Source organism: Ctenocephalides felis, unplaced genomic scaffold (assembly GCF_003426905.1).
Source record: "Ctenocephalides felis isolate EL2017-DRISC unplaced genomic scaffold, ASM342690v1 CF-g0.4_SCAFFOLD_00845, whole genome shotgun sequence".
NCBI classification, from domain to species: Eukaryota; Metazoa; Arthropoda; class Insecta; order Siphonaptera; family Pulicidae; genus Ctenocephalides; species Ctenocephalides felis.
In genome coordinates this window covers 86,047,205-86,066,849 of record NW_020536999.1, presented here as the reverse complement: position 1 = coordinate 86,066,849, position 19,645 = coordinate 86,047,205, and the positions used below count along the sequence as shown (strand labels likewise).

The window sequence follows — 19,645 nt, the reverse complement described above, 5'->3', positions numbered from 1 at the left end:
GAAGTCAAATACATTTGTATAAATCTTTATTTTTTTGTCCAATGTCATTCTTTGTACTTCACTCATATTATTTCTTAATTTGCAAACCGACACTTTACGACGACTATCGACATCGTGTCTATCCTGGTTCAAATCCTTGCTAAGGCGATAGCAGCGCCATCAAACGAGTGTGTATTACAACTTGTGGAAGTTGAATACAATTGTATAAATCTTTATTTTTTTTCTCCAATGTCGTTTTTTGTACTTAACTCATATTATTTCTTAATTCGCAAACCGACACTTTACGACGGCTATCGACATCGTGTCGATCCTGGTTGAAAACCTTGCTAAGGCGATAGCTGCGCCATCAAACGAGTGAGTATCGCAACTTGTGGATTTTTTGTACTCAACTCAAATTATTTCTTAATTCGCAATCCTCGTACAGCCGTCTTGATGAATAATAATTAAATTAGGAAAAACAAGCATGGTTCGTCATTACTCTTAATCTTAATGAAGCAAATAATATTTGTTTAAGTAATTTAAATTCGACATGAGTCTATTGTTGAAATATTAGTCAGAAACAAAATGGAAGCAATTAGCAATCATTGTTGAAAATAAGTTTGAGATAATGATCTTGTTTTGCAGAATTCGTGGGTAATAAAGGTAATTAAAGAAAAATTATTAAGAAATATATGAGGTAAGTATACATGTATACATACAAATATACATACATACATACATACATACATATATATTAGGGTGGTCCTTAACATGGTCATTTTCGAATTTCCTTGCTCCCAGGGGCTCAAATAGTTCCAAATAGATAAAAAACAATTCTCTGAAAGTTTTAGCTCTTAATATTAACGTTTAGATAGAGCGCAATTCAATCAAAGTTTTGTATGGAGACAGCATTAAAAAAATTTCAAAAATTTTAAAAATGTTTTTTAGATGTAATTTAGCAAACAAATGAATAAATAAAACACATTAATTTATCGCTAAGTTATACCTAAAACATTTTTTTTTTAATTTTCAAAATTTTTTCCATGCTTTTTCCATACAAACTTTGATTGAATTGCGCTCTATCTAAACGTTAATATTAAGAGCTAAAACTTTCAGAGAATTGTTTTTTATCTATTTGGAACTATTTGAAGCCCTGGGAGCAAGGAAATTCGAAAATGACCATTTTAAGGACCACCCTAATATATATATATATATACTAGCAAACCCGACGAACTCCGTTTCGCCATCAGATGATTTCGTGAGAAAGATGAAGCAATTTTTTGTTTGTTTTATATTTGAAAAGGAAAAATTTGATTTTATTATACAACAGTAATGAATTTATTTCGATTACAAAAATGAAGTGTTTTTTAATTGAACTTCTCTAAGTAAATGAAAGTGAATCCGCAAATTATCCGTTTCATTGAAGTGCTCTTTGGTAAACCACATTTTTTGTTTTTTGGTCTGACGTTAACACAAACAAAGCGGATGGTTTTCCAACTCGTGAACAGGTAACGTATAACTGCCCATGTGAAAAACAATGATTTTATGAATAATCCATTTGAAATTTATCCCGCAAACACTAAGCGATTGGAAATTGCAATCGTTTGAAGTCAAACGGAAGACCAGTCGGAATCATTGGTATGTCACCAAATCGCCAGCAATTTTTGATTGAATGGTGAAATTCAGTGCATGTACATCATTATTCTTTGCGGCAAGAATTGCTCGTTGACCTAACCAAGCATAATTCTGATAATTCTCACTAATGTCATTACTCGAAGTTTTAATTACGGTGCGTGAAGTTCCAGCAATTTGCATTAGGGCACAATGCCATGCACCACTAATTTTCTTAGCAATAAACCTTGCGGAGCCCGAGACCTTTCCAACGAATGCAAAATTGTCGAAATCGGTTCGTGCGTTCTGGAGTTATTTCGTCAGGAAGGAAAACCCGACTTATTTTTATATATATAGAAGATATATATATATATATATATATATATATATATATATATATATCTTATATATAAAATTCTTCTGTACTGGTGTATGATTTGATACTTCTTCTAAACGCTTATTCGGATTTTGATAAATCTTTCTGAAGTTAGTTAAAGAATTTTTTAGGCTTGTCTGAATTATAGAAATATAGTTAGATTGTAGAAATAAATGGCAAAAATAGCAAATAACCACTTATCATTGTTTGGCATTGAAAACATTTGAACTGTCCTCTGCTAGAAATGTCAATTCACTTGAAATTTGAATTTTAGCTGAAATTATGAGCCTAGATAATATTAGAATCTAATATACAAGAAAAATGTAATGTCTACATTATTATTGCCGAAAAGCAGCTGAGATGTGCCAAAAATTAAAATAATATAAGATACAGTCAACAGTATATGTCGGCAGATGAAATTATTTAATTCAGTTTAATAAATAACGCAGTTATTCCAAAATTGCATATACATTATCTTTTTAAACTTATGCATGCCGCGTTTTGGTTTACTTTACTAAATTATTTAACAACACAAAATAATATTTCTACTTATAAAAAATGATTTAGAATTTTGTTTTAAGTATCAAAAATTCATTTGTTTGGCATTGGATATAGAATATTTAGTTGATCTTAGATTGAATAGTGCACATATGAACTAGATTTTACAAATTAATACGCTTAAGATTTGAACATAAACAATAATGTTTATTAAATTATTAGTAAGAAAAATGTTCTTTAGAAATTATAATTGACAAAATGCAATTACAGGGTCCGGCACTCGAAGTGTAACCAATTTCAAACAGCTCGCGTAGCTGATGCACGTGTACCAACTGTCAGTAAGTTAGCTAAATGATAGTTTAGTCTATTGTTTATAAGCGTACGAAAGTATTTAGTCGACAGTGAACGCGAAAAAAAGAAATCAGTAATGTATTTCAAAAGTAACAGTGTGATTACATTATATTTAGCTGGAAAATCACAACCAGCGATTGTTCGAGGGCTCAAACACCTTAAAGTGAATAAAGTTTTCGCTTATCGCACCATAACTCGTTACAATGAAACTGGTAGCATCGCAAAATGTCATGGAGGTGGTCACCAAAAGACTGCAATGTCACATGAGATGGTCAAAAAAATGAGAATGCGACTCGAGCGAAATCCCCGACGAAGTGCCAATTAAATGGCAGAAGAACTTAATACATCTGACAGTAGCATCCGCCGCATACTGAAAAATGATCTCAAGGTTAAGCCTTATAAGATCCAAAAAGCACATGATCTTACGTCGAAGCAGCAGCAAGTGAGACTTCAGAAAGCTAAGGAGTTGCTTCGCCTGGCCGAGAGTGGTAAATTTCCGAACATTGTGTTTTCCGACGAGAAAATTTTCATAATTAAGCAATTCGCACACTCTCAAAACGATAGGGTTTACTTGACTGAACGTTCAGACAAGAATTTGAGCCATCGACTGGCCACCAGGAGGCAACACCAGCCACAGATAATGGTTTGGGCCGCTGTAACCGCAGATGGGCGATCTCCAATCGTTTTCATCGAGCCTGGCGTCAAGGTAAATGTGCGATATCATCGGGAAAGTATTCTGAAGGTTGCTTTGAAGCCATGGGCAGATCAACATTTCGGTGGCAGACCATGGTCGTTTCAACAGGACTCGGCACCGTATCATAAAGCTCGAGTGAACCAAGAATGGCTGAAAAACACCGTTCCGAACTTCAAAACGTCCGCACAATGGCTCTCAAATTTACCACACGCGAATGCTATGGATTTTTCTCTTTGGGCCATTTCGAAGAGCAAGGTCCGAACTAAAGGGTGCATCAGTCTCGAGGCGCTAAAAAAAGCCGTTGTCCGCCAGTGGGCCAAAATACCTGCAAATCACGTTCGGCCAAATGCGATTTGTTTTTGGACCGTCTAAAGACCATAGTCAAAGCAAAAGGTGGTCATGTCGAGCAAAAGTATATTGTTCTTAAATTTTGTATTATTTTTACACATTTTGTACTTTGAATCGAGTAAAATTGATTTTCCAAACTGAATTTATGGCTCTTTCAATTGGTTACACTTCGAGTGCCGGACCCTGTAATATATCGTAGGAGATTATGAAAATTTTAGACTAAATTATTGAAGCAATTATGTTGTGTGGTAAAATCAAGTGTGATAATGTTTGTTTATAGCAGATGCTATATTTTTTCTGAATTTCTTATACTGCTTAAACTAAGACCATAAATGAATTACAAAGACAGGACATCAAAAAGGATATTAAAAAGTGTAGGATAGTTTATTGAAAAATTTGGAGCATTTGAATTGTAGACGTGGATGCAGGACAACATCTGTCGGGTCATCTAGTATATATATATATATATATATATATATATAATATATATATATATTGTTGTGTCCCTGGATAACCTCGAACTTTCAGCAAATTATCGTTCCATTACGCGACATATAATATCGATTAAAAATTTCACCTTCATATTACATTTTCATATCATAAGGGCGCAGTCACACCGTTTGACACTTCATAATTAATTAATTTTTCCTCTGAAATTCAGAAATTGATACAAAATTCCTTTCTCTTAAATTAATAACAACAATAAACTGCGATAGTTATGTGATTTTTATTAGTCAACAGATTTGAAAAATTATTTTTCCAGTAGTTCTTGTAAGTTGGCACTATATAGTTTTTTTTACTTTTCTTATATGTTGGCAGTATTGGCACTAAACTATTATTAACTTTCCGTAGGATAAGTTATAGTAATCGCAAAAAAATCGAAAATGAAATTTTTTATATATCTTTACATTTCATAAGTTTCTGGATACTTTGGCATACCTTAGATAAAATAGATGTATGTATGTGTATGTGTGTGTGTGCGTGTGTGTATGTGTGTTCGGATACAAATTTTCGTCGACGATTTCGGGAACACGGATGAAGCGATTTGAATAATTCAAAAAACATTCTATTTCATTCAATATTCGTTTCGTATCGATAAGGAGACGTGCTGATTAGTTTTTGGCGAAGGCAGGTCTAGTCGTTCCGAAGATATGGGGCAAAAAGTGCCAAAAACGGTAACACAGTTTTTAAGAGAACGGAGCGTCCGATTTGAATAATTTAAAAAACATTTTACTTGTATTAAGAAGATGAAGAACTGATCAAATTTTCATGAAGGCAGGTCTATCGGTTTCGGCAAAGTAAAAAAAATGCCATCTGGCAGTCAAAAATGATCATTAGCATATGTACATCAAATTATCAGATATTTTATAGAGATTTTAACAATAAGTATAAATTTTGTTTACATTCCTATGGGTTCCGTACCAATGCTTATCCGTTAGACGGCGGCGCGGCGCTTACGCGCTTTGATATTTCGTCTCTATGCAATTAAAGCAGTACGATTGCTTTGAAAAAAAGTTCAGAATTTCCAAAATATTTCAAAATACACTTATCTTCATTTATCAATTATTGTCAATAATTTATAGTTTCTCAAAAATAAAATTTTTCAGAGTAAATTTTTTTCAAAAACGTTAATCTTTTATAAAAAAAATAATTTTTGTTACGGTAAGTACCAGCAATTTGCTTTAAGGCACGATGCCATGCGCACCACTAGTTTAATAATAACATTATAATAATTTTCGGCACGATATTTCCAAATTTCTGATACGGAATCATTTTTCTTAAAACAATAATAATTAAGAAATATTAATAAATTTATTATGCTATCCATATGGATCCAATATGGATAGAATAGAAAAATTTGTTTTCTAGTTTTTAAATGCTAAACACAATTTTGTTATTTTTCCTATAACATAATAAGTAATTTTCGGTATAATGTTATTTATAGAGTTGATAAAAAAACATTTTTCCATTAAATTAATGAAGATTATAAAATTAAGAATGCCATAAATTTTTTAAATAGAACTTGACTCAACTGATTTTTTTTTCAAACAAAACATTTAAATGTAATGCCAGAATGAAAAAATTAACGTATCATCTTTCATAATGATGGATTACAAACGGATGTTATTGGAACTTTTTTATTTATAATTATATATATATATATATATATATATATATATAATATATATATATACATATGTTTGATAGTCGTCTTCCGTATAAACCTGTTCAGTCCACTCCTCATCCTGCAGATGGAGATAAAAAGTTGCAAAAAAATGCTTGCATAACCTCTAAATTTGTCATTTTATTTTAAATATAAAAAACTATTGACAAATAATTTCTTAAAAACTTAAGAATATAAAAATTCACCAAATAATAATTTACATGTCGCACATTGGGCTATGACAGTGAGTACCAACAACACGGGATTCATTCAAACCAATCATCATACTATTTATGAAGGTGTACATGGTTTTACCAAACCGATTACATTTAACACGCTTCAAATGTCCATTTGGCAAAATTGTTGCCATTTTGTAGATCCATGTCAACCTGTAGAAATCCTTCTTTATCTATGAGAAATGATTCATTGTTAGGTATCTTGATATAAACTCCTTCTTCCCATGGTGCAACTTCAAATGGAAGCGGAGCAAAACGAAGTTCAGAATCGTACACCACGTCCTCCCATGAGATAAAGTTATTTGTAAAAGAATTTTTGAAAAAAATCAAGGCACTTGATGTAAGCGTACGCACCACAAACCATTTGGTTCGTTCATAAACTTGCTCTCCTGGTGAGACAACTATTTGCCAACGTCCGTTTGCTGTGTTGTTGGTCATCTTTAAGTAATGTCCAGACATCACATTCCGGATGCACAATTTGTCAGAATATGCAGCCGCTCTGACCTGATCAGGAAAACTTTCCACTAAAGCAGTCAATCCTTTTCTCACATCTGCGTCTGAGACTATAAATTTCATACTTTCACGAATAGCATCTAGAAATTGGATGCTGCAATTGCCTGGTTGCCTGTATTGTTTCAAAGCAAGATACCCTTGCATCTGCAAATACTCATCGTTGATGTGGGAAACAAATGTTAAAACGTGACATAACTGCACGTCGTCATCAATTTTGTCAAAAATGTCCATGACAAGATCCGAACCTGCACCGTGATCGCAATTATAAATTTTGTTCATGGTATTATAGGACATAACAATCTTAACCTCATCTCCAGATGTTAAGTAACTTCTAATATCAGCACTTGCTTTACGTACAACAACATTAAGAACTTGCTTCTTGAGGTCTGTCCAATCCGAATTGTTGTAAAGCTCCTTAATAAACGTCGTCATGTTGATAAAATCATCTACAGCTGCAGCAGACATTGCTTTCTCAAACAACTCCTGGTACAAAAGATACGTCATGTTGTCCTTTGGATCATAAACAAAATTAGAAAACTCCAAAACATTCTCAAAACTTTCAGAACTATTTTTATAACTCTTGTAAATAACCTCGTCATAATTGGAGGCGAAAACAAATTTCAATAAATACTTGGCCTTTTCAAAATCACCTCGTCCGATGGCATCTCCACAGTTGACAGCCAGCGTATATCTATTCAGCAACACTAACTGATTTTTATTGCTGTTGATCAACTCCAACAACTTATTATACTTTTGCGAATCATGTTTTTGCAAATCGTCCAATTTTTGTTTGACATCCTCCAAATCTCCTTGGAGGATAGCCTGGACGTCTTGCTGACTAAAGCCGTCGCCCAATAATTCTGATATTACTCTGGTGGGTGGTGGCTCGAAATGTTGTGAGAACAAAATGATGAATTTCGACCAAAGGAAAAATAAAATTAGCAGTTTCATGGTCGGAGAATCAAGATGCACTGATGCTGGTGATGAATTTATTGCATATATACTGGTCAGGTTATATATATTTAACAGCTTACTCATCACCCAGGGATGCAGCACCAGACAAGTAGTTAGCAATCTTTTTTCAGATATGCTTACAACTTTAGTTGGTACTTTTATATAAATAAAGATAATGAAGTCTATGAAGTCAACAACTGCTAAAGTTGATACTGCACTAATGCTAGGACATCAATCCTATAGCATTGCAATGAAACTCAACATGATTGGTTAATGTGAACAACCATTACGTGCTATTTCAATCCTTGTTTTCTTTTTGGTAAACAGGAACAATACATAAAAGTTGACATTAATTACCTAACTGACCAACCTAATCCGACACATCATAGACACATGAATATCATAATGCCTGAATGATTGAACTAACATACACTTATGAAATACCAGAAAAAACATTGGTAAAATTAGATAAGTAAATAGTTGTCGCAAATACTATTGACCACATTTGACAATCTATCGTTTGTGACGCAGGTCCAAAATTAATTCCTTTATCCATATTCCATAACTCCTAAATCGATAAATCAATAACACTTTCAGCACCCCTGGCTTCAATTATAGGAAATCCCGTCAAAAAATCATTTGTCAACAAATTTTGCATAAATAAATATTTAATAATAAAATTAACAAACAAATCACAATTTAACGGATGACGACATGCAGCAACTCAGAAAATTTTAATTTAATTTAAACTTTAAATGATGTAGTTGAGAAAATCGTAATAAACGTAATTAAAAAAAAAAATGCATCAGTATTTTCCAATTTGGTGTCCATGCTCTAGGTCAGTTATCCTTCGTTGGACAACAACTGGTTGCCATGGCAATGGTTCAACACCAAAGAAGAACCAGAGGTAAATGCAACTGAAAATGATCAGAAAAAATGGAGAGAATATAAATGATTAATTTTGTTGTTTCGAAAATCTGTATTTACAATATTGCCAACCTCTAGAGAGTAGTGTAATAACCAATAAATAAGAGACTTTAGCAAAATCAGAGCCCTAATTAATATTCAAACCAGATGAAACCAAACTAACTATTTCAACGTCAACATGGACCTAACTATTAACAAAAAATATTATTACACCACTAGTTATGCTGTCTTTTCGTGATTCTTTTGTGTATTGTTTATGTGTGTGCAGTGGCGTCGGAACCAAATTTTTGATGGGTGGGCTCGTTTTTTTTTTTTTTTTTTTTATGTAGGCAGCCAGTGGTCTCTTTTTTTTTAGAGATATTAGCCCATATAATTTTTTGAAATTGATGGGTGGGCTGAGCCCCCCCATCAAAATTCATGGGTGGGCTCAAGCCCACACAGCCCACACGGTTCCGATGTGTGTATCATTTATATGTGTGCGTGTAAATTTTTGCATTTCGACCAGACCAAACGTGTTTCATAAATAATGAAATAAATATTAATAAATTCGAATACAAATTAAGTAATTATTTAATTCGTTCAATTATCGGAATCCGTCGTGTGTAACGAATGCCAATTCGGATTCGGAATTCGCCTGTTCGTCCGTGCACTTCGGAGATTTATGGACGACGAAAGGAATAGTGAATTGGTGTGGTAGTACTTTAGTAGAAATTCCAAAACAAGGTTATTGGTAGATATCGACATATGAACATAAATACACACACACACACACTACACAATACAAAGAACCAAGAGAAAAGTGAAAATTTGAGTTAGTATTATTATTTTTGACTTCAGCATACCCAGGACAAACATTAAAGTCTTGTTAAATGTTAAGGCATATTTCTAATATCAGATTTTTTTTTTAAACTTTTCATGGGATAAGTTATTGTAATCGTCCAAAAGTAGAATTTTTTTTTGGCAGAAATTCAAGTTTCAGAGGTTTCTGAACATTTTCATTCGTTAGAAAAAATGGATGTGTGTATGAGTGTATATAGTATGTACATGTGTATGGATACAATTTTGCGTCCTCGTTTTCGGGCGCTCGAATCAATCGATTTGAATGGTTGAAATAACATTCGATTCCTGTTGATAGGGAGACCTGCTGATTAGTTTTAGGCAAAGGCAGGTCCAGTCGTTTCGGAGATACGGAGCAAAGAGTGCAGAAAATAGAAATCGAGTTTCTGAGAGAACGGAGCATCCGATTTGAATGATTGAAACAACATCCCACTTGTATTGACGTTATGAAGAATTGATTATGTTTTTGCAAAGATCTAGTGGTTTCGGAGATCGAGTAAAAAAAGTAAAAAAATGCCATTTGGCGGTCGATATTTTGTAACCCAAATCGTCCTATATAAATGAGTATCAAAAACTTTCAAGAAATTTTAAAATTAAAACAATTAATAAAAATTTTAGTTTAAAAAAAATCCAAGTTTTCAAAAAATATCCGTATTTTCAAAACAGAAATTTTTTTATTATTCAAATATTTCAAATGTTATGAAAATTTCCAAAAATCTTAAAAGAAATACAAAATTCTCAAAAAAAAAATTATTTATCTTTTCTGAGCTTTTAAAAATTTTAAATTACGGTACGAAAAGTTCCAGCAATTTGCCTTAAGGCACGATGCCCATACTCTACTACTTAAATAATATTATGCGACAAACGTTTCGAGACTAGATTTGTTTCATCATCAGTATAATATATCCTTATCCTTAAATGAAACTCCTTAAAGGTAAGATCTTTTTCGCTATGTTTATCTCTTTCTATCTTTCTCTATCTCTGTTTCTCACCCTTTCTATTTTTCACCTCTCCCTATCTTTCGGACTCTCTCTCTCTCTTTATCTATCTCTTTCTTTGTCTCATATTAAGAAAGAAAGTTTTGAAACTTAATCAATCTACATTCATTCTTTTAAACTCCTATAAAATCAAAGTTGGAATTATTCAAGCAATCCAAATTCAAATATTTCCTTCCATTTTCTTCCTCTCCATCGCTTTCCCACTCTCTCATATTGAGCCAAGAAAGATTTGAAACTTAATCTATCGACATTCATTCTTTTAAACTTCTATAAAATCTAAGTTGGAATTATTCAAGCAATTCAAATTCAAATAATTTCTTTTTCTTCCTCTTCATCGCTTTCTCTCTCTCTCTCTCTCTCTCTCTCTCAATTAAGCGAAAAAAGATATGAAACTTTAATCTATCACAAAATTTATCACGAAAAACAGACAAAAGAAAACTCTTTCTCGCTCTTATCTATCTCTGTTTGTTTCTTTCTCTCTCTATCTCTTTCTTTCTCTCATATTAAGCGAAGAAAGGTTTGAAGAAACTTAATAATCAATCTACATTCATTCTTTTAAACTTCTATCAAATCAAAGTTGGAATTTTTCAAGCAATCCAAATTCAAATGATTTCTTTCTTTTTCTTCCTCTCTCTATCTTTATCTCTATCTCTCTCTATCTTTATCTCTATCTCTCTCTATCTTTCTCTCTATATCTCTTTCTCTCCCTCAATTAAGCGAAGAAAGGCTTGAAACTTAATAATCTATCACGAGTTTTCACGAAAAACAGATAAAGAAAAACTCTTTCTCACTCTTATCTATCTCTTTCTCTCTCTCATATCAAGCGAAGAAAAGTTTGAAATTTAATAATCAATCTACATTCATTCTTTACACATCTATCAAATCAAAATTGCAATTTTTAAGCAATCCAAATCTCACCCTATCTTTCTCACTCTATCTCCTTCTCTCTTTCTCACTCTATCTCCTTCTATCTTTCTCTATCTATCCATCTTTCTCTCTCTCTCATATTATCTATCTCCATTCATTCTTTTAAATTTCTATCAAATCAAAGTTGGAATTTTTCAAGCAATTCAAATTCAAATAAATTCTTTCTTTTTCTTCCTCTCCCTATCTTTCTCTCCTTCTCTCTCTCTCTCTCTCATATTAAACGAAGAAAGGTTTGAAACTTAGTAATCAATCTACATTCATTCTTTTAAACTCCTATTAAATCAAAGTTGGAATTTTTCAAGCAATCCAAATTCAAATAATTTCTTTTTCTTCCTATCCCCATTTTTCTCAATTTATCTCTTTCGCTCTCTCTATCTCTTTCTCTCTCTCATATTAAGCAAAGAAAGATTTGAAACTTAATAATCAATCAACATTCATTCTTCTAAACTCCTATAAAATCAAAGTTGGAATTATTCAAGCAATCCAAACTCAAACAATTTCTTTTTCTTTCTCTCCCTATCTCTTACGCTCCTCTCTTTCTATCTCTTTCGCTCCCTCTCCCTTTCCATCTCTTTCGCTCTCTCTCTCTCATATTAAGCGAAGAAAGGTTCAAAACTTAATAATCTATCTATATTTATCTTTTGGAACTTGGATCTTTTCAAAATTGGAATTTTTTAAGCAATCAAAATTCAAATAAGTTCTTCACGTTTATAGAATAACATAATATTATTTTTCTAACCTTGAGCAAAAAAAACACTATGTATCTCCATAAAGTTGAATAGGTTTGTGTCATCATGAAAATTTATCCTTATCCTTCATTCCTCTCGCTCTATCTCTCTCTGTCTATTTCTTTTTTACCTCTCCCTTCCTCTCTCTCTCTCTCTATCTCTTTCGCTCTCTCTCTATCGCTTTCGCACTCTCCCTATCTCTTTCGCTCTCTCCCTATCTCTTTCGCTCTCTCTCTATTTGTCTATCTCTCTCTCTCTCTCTCTCATAAATTAGCAAAGAAAGGTTTGAAACTTAACCCTTTCCACTCGCTAATTGCAGAATTATTACATATTTTCGGCGGCATCCAAATGGAAAGGGTTAATAATACATCTACATTCATTTTTTTAGACTTCTATCAAATCAAAGTTGGAATTTTTTAAGCAATCCAAATTCAAATAACTTCTTCACGCCTATGGAATAACATCATATTTCATCTCCAACCTTGAGCAAAAAAAACACTTTGTATCTCCATAAAGTCGAATGCAAACAGAGCACACATGTGTTATATTTCACTCAGCGCAAAGATCTATTTTTAACCTCAAAACCACAACTTGTAATTCATCATAACGGATAATTAACACATAACCTCACATTTGCAACAATTCGTAGAACAAATAATAGACAAATTAATAATAATAATATTCTATGAGCAGATATCGATAATTAGTCACCGAGTGATGACAGATCGATTAGTTGGAACTATAATTATATTGGCTAAAAAACCTAACTAATCCTAAGTATAAAAACATGAATATCGATTATAATAATTTATCATCGATTGTAATTACTGGATATATCGAACCGTTGACAGGTATCGATATTTAAAAAAATAGTTGGAGACACGTGCAGAAAGATGGCGCTGTTACAAATATAACCATAGGTGAAGGTGAAGATTGTAATGACCTTAAAAACCTTTTTTTAAGTAAACTTCTTTAGGCGCGACTCGGGTGTAAATCCGTACAAATGCAACGGAAATAGCGTTACGCCCAAACTGTACGTCATTCGTCTTCGATATAATCAATTCTATACTGGTCGATTGTGATTAGTCGTCGTGTATAGAATAGAGATCTGTCGTTGTATGCGTACCGGCATCAACATTGTATGCGTACCGATATCAGCAAGGAAATCGGCATAGATAAATAAACATTTTAAAGTTACATCGTAGTACAAAAATTGATTTAAATGCCTGAATCAGAAGAATATTTTACCCTGTTCCTTAAAAATAATAAAACAAATTAAACATTCGTGCCGTGTACTAAACGTAAGTTTATCGATCAGAAATTATTTCTATATTATTCGTAGTTTCTATAAATCTTTTAAGTTATTAAAATGGAAAAGATTTTTTAAGCGAGAAGGATATTACAGCTGTTCAAGGAATGAGATTATATCGCCAGCGAAAAGGTAAAAAAAAATACAAGCAATCAATGAATGTATGTTAATTTTAACTACATGAAGTTCTTCAAACACAATTACATGATGAGTGAAGTTGCGAAAACAATAATTGTTTAGGTGTTGTTTAACATAATCCACCGTGTGAACAAATATTATATAATTTATTAATCAGCAATGACTTCATTTCTCTAATGAAGGTTCATTTCTAAATGCTAATTACAATGACAAACCGATCATGTCATATTTGAAGTATGACTTTAATTACATTTTTGCTTTTAAATATTATAAATATTTTTAATGCTATTATAAATATGTAATTTATAATTTATCAAAATCGAGTGTGACCCCTACAGGCACTCTTTTTTTTATTTTTATTGCTAGTTTTAAGTTTTTAACAATCAGATTACAATATAATCATTAAGTTAAAAGTGAGGGTACTGAAAATCAAAATCAAGAAAAAAAAGAGCGGGTAAAAGAAATTGAAGAAAAGAAATAGAATTAAATGAGTAAATAATAATCAAAATAATAATAATAATGAAAGCAATAATGAATAATAAATAATAATTATAAATAACTTGAGTGAAAACTTTCCTGTGCAAAACCTAGCACAATAAAAATTAGAACCTAGCACAAAAATTTCACTTGTCGATTTCAATATTTCACAAAATTGTATAAATTGTTGCAGTATAAATATTTACAAAAGTTATGCTTACATATATTAGTTTCCATTAGATACATTGTCATCTATCAGGAAGAAGGAACAACAATGGCAATCTTTCAATCTTCATATGAATTGGCAGTAAATACATTTTGCTTAAAATATTATGATAAAATTCGCATTGCCGTTTTACGTCACAGTGCCCGAAATAGGCTATTTTCAATTAGGAACATATTCTTGATCTATATTCAAGTAGAAATAGATATCACTACTGCATGATCCAAAGCAGAGGTTTGAAATCAAGATCCTGTCCAAACAAGGCAGTGCGCTTGACAAGGCAGTTACGCCATGGCCAAAACCGAAAAAAAAAATAGATCGAGACAATATTGATCGATAAGAATATTAAAAAAAAAACATAAAGGAATCATGTATCTTTTTTCATATTACATATTTGTCAATATCAAATATCATCACTTGATAAGTCCGGAATAAAAAAAACGATATCATTTATACAGATAGTATTGTTCGTTAAGTTTGTTTATTAAACAAATAAATGTTATGAATTATTTAATATTGATTATTTTATAAACAATAGGCGACAAATCGATCAATGCAAACGCAAAATATTTTAGATAATATATTTATAAATAGAGACAATTAAAATAAATACTTAATTATATCAATTAAATTATATCGAATAGAATATATAAATAATGTTGATTTTTTAACTTGTAAGTTATAGTTATCGCAACAAAATCGAAAATAATTGTTTGAGAAAAAATTGAATCTTTTTTTAAAAATTTTATTTTTGGTACGGGAAGTTCCAGCAATTTGTCTTAAGGCACAATGCCATACACCACTAGTTTCAAATTTATATTCGATTAATTAAATGCAAACTAATCTGGAAAACATATATATTCGAAAAGTCTTAAACGTATATTAAACTATTTATTTTTTACCCCTTATAAAATTAATTAAATTGGAGATATATATTAATTTTTGTTTTTTTTTTTTTAAATAATGATTAAATTGAATAAAATCATTTATCATAATTATAATTTGATTATCATAATTATATTCAAAATATTCAGACTCTGACTCTTCGAAAGATTTTAGTAAAGATTTGCCGGGCCGTTTCTTTGTAATTATTTGTTCAAAATTTTTTTAACGAATTAAATAAAAAGACTTTGTAGCCTGAAATAACTTCCTAAAATATTATAGGCCGTCGATAAGAGGTTGAATTATAAAAATAATAATAATATATATATATATATATATATATAATATATTCGGCGATAATCAAAATCTATGCCGAGCATAGTGTACGCTGTTTTTCGTGTGCAGCTACTGATTATGGTTGACGTGCACACTTACAAATTATTTTTAAAACACGAAATAGATAAAATGATATATGTTACATTAATTTAATTTATATAATAACGGATATAATAGATATTTTTGGAAGACATCAATTGGAAATTGTATTGATTAGTGAAAATTATTTTAGTGAAAGCTAAAATTTATGTTCGAGATGACAGTTGAACATTTTATCCGTTTTTATAGTTGAAGGAATATATATATATATATATATATATATATATATATATATATATTATCAAATATATTTAATTTGAAATTAAATGGCAAACTTTTTATGATGATGACCAAATGCTCTTTCGAAACGGCGGATAACAAAATTATAATTAAGTTTTTTTATATATTTTTTATATACGTATATAGAAAATTTGATCGAATGATGACCGAAAGCATTTTTTACTTTATATATTTTTAGTCCAGTCATTTGGTCGTTTTGCCGGTACAGTACTCCGGGAATTCTCAAAATTGGTAATATTATAGATTTCGAGGTGCTCTTTACGAAAATCAACTTTGCCACCTCAAATTTGAACGGCAAGTTGCCGCCATATTGAAAAAATGGCGTCAAAAAACAGCTTTTTTAAAATATCTCCTTTCTGGCTGATTCTGCGATAAAAGTATCTATGTATGAATTAAACTAGATAAAATTTCCTACAAATCCTTAGAAAACCGTTTTTTTGTAAAATTGATAGTTTGAAAGTAAGGCCGCCTCAAAGTCTTTGCTGCTCTCGCCGTAGTATCAAATCTCTCCATATATGACAGCACTTCGAACTTGACCACATTCTCTCTAATAATTAATATTTTCAATGTTAAGTTAAACGAATGAGATCTAGAAATAAAATAATTCAAATATTTATCGTTTTTTTGCTAATTTTTTAACACTTCAATGGCAAAGTAGCTATAAGTATACTTATAGCTTGATTAGCACCTTATAGCTTCAAGTAGCTTGAAGCGTTAAAAAATCAGCAAAAAAACAGAAAAATATTTGAATTATTTTATTTCTAGATCTCATTCGCTTAACTTAACAGTGAAAATATTAATTATTAGAGAGAATGTGGTCAAGTTCGAAGTGCTGTCATATATGGAGAGATTTGATACTACGGCGAGAGCAGCAAAGACTTTGAGGCGGCCATACTCTCAAACTATCGATTTTACAAAAAAACGGTTTTCTAAGAAATTGTAGGAAATTTTATCTAGTTTAATTCGTACATAGATACTTTTATCGCAGAATCAGCCAGAAAGGAGATATTTTAAAAAAGCTGTTTTTTGACGCCATTTTTTCAATATGGCGGCAACTTGCCGTTCAAATTTGAGGTGGCAAAGTTGATTTTCGTAAAGAGCACCTCGAAATCTATAAGATTACCAATTTTCAGAATTCCCGGAGTACTGTACCGGTAACAGCCTTTTTTTGCACCAAATGACTGGACTATTTACACATTTATTTAACTTTACTTATAAAGATGATAAGATGGTCATTCAAAACGTCAGAAGCAATTAACAAGAATATAAAAAAAATTAAAATATTTCTCTTCGAATCTATAAATTAAAATGTACAAAACCAATCGCAAATCGTAAATATAATTTAAGAATTGCAAATTTTGCAATGTCAGTTGCAATTTTCATTGCAACAGAAAAAATGTTTAATTGTAAGATCAATGTTAAATGTAAAAATAAATTAAAATATATATATTAAAATGAATTAAAATAAATTAAAAATAAAATGTATAAATATAAAAAATAAAAATGTAAAATGTAAATTATAAAATAAATAAAATTTTATATATAAATCACTTCGATTTGTGCATTTTTTTTTACAAATTACTAAAAAATAATGCAAACTATAATTCTAAGAAAAAAGATATAACTTTTAAGAAACTAAAAATAAATCTCTGACACCTTGTGCAACAGAAATAAAAATTTGCATAAAAATGAATTCATGGAGAAATAAAAATTTATGTAATATCGTTCGGCAGAAAGAATGACTCATGAAACCACAATGGGGAAAAAATTAAATATTTATATATATATATATATATATATTGTCTAGATTGTAATTTAATTTACATAGGAGAAACAAGCCAGAACTTCAGAACTTAATGAAACGTTTACAACAACATAAAAATAATTCAAAAAATCCAAGACAATTTAAAACTATGATAACAGAGCATATTTATATTTTAAAACACAATATGAACTTTTCTAACCCGACTGTACTACAATTCGAATAAAATTTATTCAAACGAAGAATAAATAATATATATCTGATATATAAAATTCTTCTGTAATGATGTATAAACCTAAATGATTGTTCGGATTTTGATAAATCTTTTTGAAGTTTGTTAAGGACATTTTTTTAGGATGTATGTGATTATAAAAAAATAGCAATATTGTAAAAAAAATGACAAAAATTTGCAAAAACGGCATGTCATTGTTTGACATTTAAAATATTTTGACAAATGAGAACTGTCAACTGCCAGAAATTTCAATTCACTTATGAGCCTAGACAATATTAGAATATAATAAATTCATGATTATGAATAAGAAAAATTAAATGTGTGAATGAATAATTTAAAAAACAATTATTATTTTTAGGTAAACGGTAAATATTAGTATAGGATATTGAAAAACTGTAGGCGTGGGTACAGAACAACGTCTATCGGGTCAACCAGTATATATATATATATATATATATATATATGTATATATGTATATATATATATATGTATATATATATATATATATATCATATATATAAAATTCTTCTATAATGATGTATGTAAGCACACTCCTCGTAAACGATTATTCGGATGTTGATAAATCTTTTTGAAGTTTGTTAAGGGAATTTTTTATAATGTAAATGATTATAAAAATATAGTAATATTGTATAAAAAATGACAAAAATTGCAATTAACGACATGTTACTTTTTGACATTAAAAATATTTTGACAAATAAGAATTGTCATCTGCCAGAAATTTCAATTCACTTATGAGCCTAGACAATATTAGAATATAACCAATTCATGATTATGAGTAAGAAAAATGAAATGTGTGAATGAATAATTAAAAAAAACAATTATTTTTAGGTTAAACGGTAAATATTAGTATAGAATATTAAAAAATTGTAGACGTGGGTACAGGACAACGTCTGTCAGGTCATCTAGTATATATATATATATATATATATATATATATATATAATTCTTCTGTGATGATGTATAAACCTAAACGATTGTTCGGATTTTGATAAATCTTTTTGAAGTTTTTTAAGGAAATTTTTTTTAGGATGTATGTGTTTATAAAAATATAGCAATATTGTAAAAAAATGACAAAAATTTGCAAAAACGGCATGTCATTGTTTGACATTTAAAATATTTTGACAAATGAGAACTGTCAACTGCCAGAAATTTCAATTCACTTATGAGCCTAGACAATATTAGAATATAATAAGTTCATGATTATGAATAAGAAAAATAAAATGTGTTTATGAATAATTTAATAAACAATAATTATTATTTTTATGTAAACGGTAAATATTAGTGTAGGATATTAAAGAATTGTAGACGTTGGTACAGGACAAAGTCTGTCGAGTCATCTAGTATATATATATATATATATATATATATATATATATATATATATGCATATATTTAAATATATGCATATATATTATTACCACCCGGTAACAGTATCAATATTGACACAAAGCCTTATCACTAATCAAACATAACCACATTCTTTACGTACACTTCATCTTAACCGCACTTCACTTGACATCCTTAAAAAGCTGCTACCACACTTTAAACTCAAAAAACACTATCCCCACAACAACAACAACACTGCCAACACTCGAGAAAAAAAAGTCTGTGCAAAAATTTAACCACAAACTTTTTTAAAAATAAAATAAAATATGCCGGCGCAAATGAACTATCTGTACGTGTTTACGCGTCGAACGTTCGACGTCAACTGATCAAATGGGAGTGGTGGCGGTGGCAACGACACGACGGCGACGAAGCGCCGTGCTGACATCTGTGGTGAGGTTG

The 19,645-nt window shown here is 30.5% G+C and overlaps 2 protein-coding genes across 3 annotated transcripts in view; both read right to left on the bottom strand.

The window, feature by feature from the left end:
- The window catches only part of LOC113364096, a 78,987-nt gene that overhangs the window by 5,837 nt on the left and 53,505 nt on the right, over positions 1 to 19,645 (bottom strand). The window contains exon 1 of one of the 2 annotated variants that reach the window (XM_026606565.1): positions 19,350 to 19,518. The exons of the other annotated variant lie outside the window; for it this stretch is intronic. The gene's annotated coding sequence lies outside the window, so the exon portion shown is untranslated. Of the gene's footprint in view, positions 1 to 19,349; positions 19,519 to 19,645 lie in introns of those variants that run through there. 2 annotated transcript variants of the gene reach the window in all.
- The window catches only part of LOC113364094 (trafficking kinesin-binding protein milt), a 135,617-nt gene that overhangs the window by 92,079 nt on the left and 23,893 nt on the right, over positions 1 to 19,645 (bottom strand). The window lies entirely within an intron of this gene.